This window comes from Saccopteryx leptura, chromosome 3 (assembly GCF_036850995.1).
Source record: "Saccopteryx leptura isolate mSacLep1 chromosome 3, mSacLep1_pri_phased_curated, whole genome shotgun sequence".
Lineage (NCBI taxonomy): Eukaryota > Metazoa > Chordata > Mammalia > Chiroptera > Emballonuridae > Saccopteryx > Saccopteryx leptura.
In genome coordinates this window covers 59,873,264-59,876,674 of record NC_089505.1, presented here as the reverse complement: position 1 = coordinate 59,876,674, position 3,411 = coordinate 59,873,264, and positions in this window count along the sequence as shown.

Sequence of the window (3,411 nt, the reverse complement as noted above, 5' to 3'; positions counted from 1 at the left end):
TATTACATCTTTTTTTTTTTTAATTTTACTTACTGATTTTAGTGAGAGAGGAAGGGAGATGGGAACATTGATCTGTTCCTGTATGTGCCCTGACGGGGAATTGAACTGACAACCTCTGTGCTTAGAGATGATTCTCTAACCTACAGAGCTATCTGGCCAGGGCTCATTACATCTTAACAAGCCTATGCCATAGGGTTTGTTTCTTTTTAAATTATTCCCTTACAGATGTATAAATCCAGACACAGAAGGATTAAGTGACTGGCCCAAGGTTATACAGCTGGGAAGAAGCCTGCTGTATTTGAGCTCAGCAGCCAGGGGTAAGCCTGTGTTATCCTGATTCCTGCAACACCACACCCCATCCCAAACAACTATAATTTAGGAGAACTGTGCAACTAAATTAACTACATTGAAAATTTTTATTTATTGATTAGAGAGAGAAACATTGATTTGTGTTTCACTTACTTATGCATTCATTGGTTGAGTCTTGTTTGTGCCCTGACAGTATAGAACCCGCCACCTTGGTGTATGGGGATGATGCTCTAACAGCTGAGCTACACAAGGCAAAGTTAAGGCCAAAGTTTAACTACATTTTATGTAAATTTCCTAGAGGCAAGGTAGCTCCCTGTGCACACCTTTCCTAAATTACAAGGAAATAGGCCTTGAACAGTGTTAACTTGCATAGATGGGTCTCCTTCATGCATAGTGTAACTTGCAGAAGCAGTGGGGATCCCTCTGAGGACATTATAAATACACAACAGCCAGAGTCGATCTGGAACAGACAGCAGAGACTCCTTTCAGTACAGCCCAGTACTCCCTGGGTGGGGTGTGTTCCTTCTGAAAAATACAGACCACCCCACTGACAGCCTAACTTTCTCTCACATCTGATGAGAACTGACTGGGTAACATGAAACACTATCCTAATCAATGGAAATCTCTCCTCAACACAATGTAAGATTCCTATGGCATAAGCCAGGGATCGGGAACGTTTTTGACTGAGAGAGCCATGAACGCCACATATTTTAAAATGCCTGACCAGGAGGTGGCACAGTCGATAGAGCGTAGGACTGGGATGCAGAGGACCTGAGTTCGAGACCCCGAGGTCGCCAGCTTGAGTGCGGGCTCATCTGGTTTGAGGAAAAAGCCCACCAGCTTGAACCCAAGGTCACTGGCTCCAGCAAGGGGTTACTCGGTCTGCTGAAGGCCCGCGGTCAAGGCACATATGAGAAAGCAATCAATGAACAACTAAGGTGTTGCAACACACAATGAAAAACTAATGATTGATGCTTCTCATCTCTCTCCGTTCCTGTTTGTCTGTCCCTGTCTATCCCTCTCTCTGACTCACTCTGTCTCTGTAAAAAATAAATAAATAAAAATTAAAAAAAAATGTAATTCCATGAGAGCCATACAAGGACCCATGTACATTACACATTATCCAATAAAAATCTGGCGTTGTTCCAGAGGACAGCTGTGATTGGTTCCAGCCACCTGCAACCATGACTATGAGCGGTAGGAAATGGATTGTAATACATGAGAATGTTTTATATTTTTAATGTTATTTTTTTATTAAAGATTTGTCTGTGAGCCAGATGCAGCCATCAGAAAAGCCACATCTGGCTCGCGAGCCATAGGTTCCCGACCCCTGGCATAGGCAATGTACACTCTCTGCTCAGTATGCGCTTCCCCACATCTAGTATAATCTTTCATACACTTGACGAAGTTAACACAGGCAGTGCCTATCACCGTGCCTGCGGAAATTTCTGGGGCTGTGAACTCCTCTTGTGAAAGCATGAACCACTCTCCCAAAGCATCTGAGCAGTGGGAACTCTCTGATGAGTGTCATTTTCCTCAGACACAATACTACCCAATGCGCACAACACACTCTCTCATGGGTAGTGCGAATATTACAGACAGTATGGATGTGCAATAGGCTGGGTCCCTTTTTTTCACACCTGGTGTGAATCCCATATTCACACTGGGAACCCAACGCAGGCAGGTGAAGCCTCCTCCATGGCCAGTATTTATTGATCTCCATTACCAGCGCAAATCCAATGTGGAGAGAGTATGGGTGCACCAAACTCCATATCTGGGCAGCAGAAATCTGCTGGCACGGCATACCCTTCTCCTGCGCCCGTGTGAACTCTCCCCTTAAAAAAACCTCGCTCCTGCAAGATGTGAACACCTACAAAGTGTAACTCGCCACGAATGCAGCGTGAAGCCCCAGGAAGTGCTGCATTTCCCCTTCTCGTGACCCCCAAGACTAGGAGGGCTGTCAGAAAACTGCACCGCCCTTAAATGTTAAAGTCTTGGAGGACGGAGCTTGTCCCCAGGGCCCACAAACTCCAGGCCTCGCGTGTAGACTACACTGCAGCACGCACCCCCCCCCCCCCCACAGTCCTCTCCCCTACCGGTGGCAACAGGGCTTTCCGCGGGGCCGCGCCAGACTTTCTGACGCTGTTGATTGGTCATAGTCGGCCACCCGACGGCCAATCAAGCCGTGCAAAGGTGACATCACTCTTTCTCCTCCCGTCCCCCGGTTCCAAACTTCCCTACTCGCGACTACCAACAGCAACTACCAGGTGGGGGAGGGGCAAGAGAGTAGAACTCGGTGAGGTCATTGCACCGCCCCGGCTACTGCTGATTGGCCACGGAGCTTGCGGGTGACGGTTGGCTGTTCCTCGCACCTCCCCCTCGTGCCTCTGCCGCCCCCGCTGAGAGAAGCCACGGGCGACGCCAGAGCCAGGAATCCGGGTGAGTCGGGGCCTTGGGTCTAAAATACTCCTGGTGTCCCGTGAGACTCACGACAAACTGCCCTTTCCGACTTTTCCTCTTCCCCCCGGTTCTTTGGGGCTTCAAGCACTCTGTCACATGGGAATTGTAGTCTGCCTTGTACTATCGACTATGGGCTGAAGGCGTAAGAAGACTACTATTCCCAACAGGAATTGCGACTAGTCGGTCAACAAATAATCAGGCCACACCTTCTAAGCTTGCTTATTTGAGAGGCCGTTCCTTAGCCCCTCCTTCTCGCATTTCATTGGCTACTGTTCCTCACAGAGGCTGGGTTCCGGCTTACAGTGCAAGGCGACTGGATACTGTATTCGTCAATTGGCACTAAGACGTCCTTTTGTTGGTTAGTGCTGGTGTCCATCACGTTTTGTGGGGCAGTACCCTAGGCATATCAAGCAGTCGTAGGCTCAGGTTGGTGTCGGTTCCAGGGGAGGCCGGCATTGGATTTTGGCCCCGCCCTGTAGCGCTGTCGTGTGGGCGCGATTGGTCGTGGGCAGCGTCATTCGTAGTCGAGAGGCGGAGCTGGCCTGGCTGCAAGTATCTACTGGTCTAGAACGGCGCCGGTCAGCGGGGTTGTGGCCGGTGATTGGCTGGCTGCTCCAGCTGTTGGAGGTCCATTCACCATTT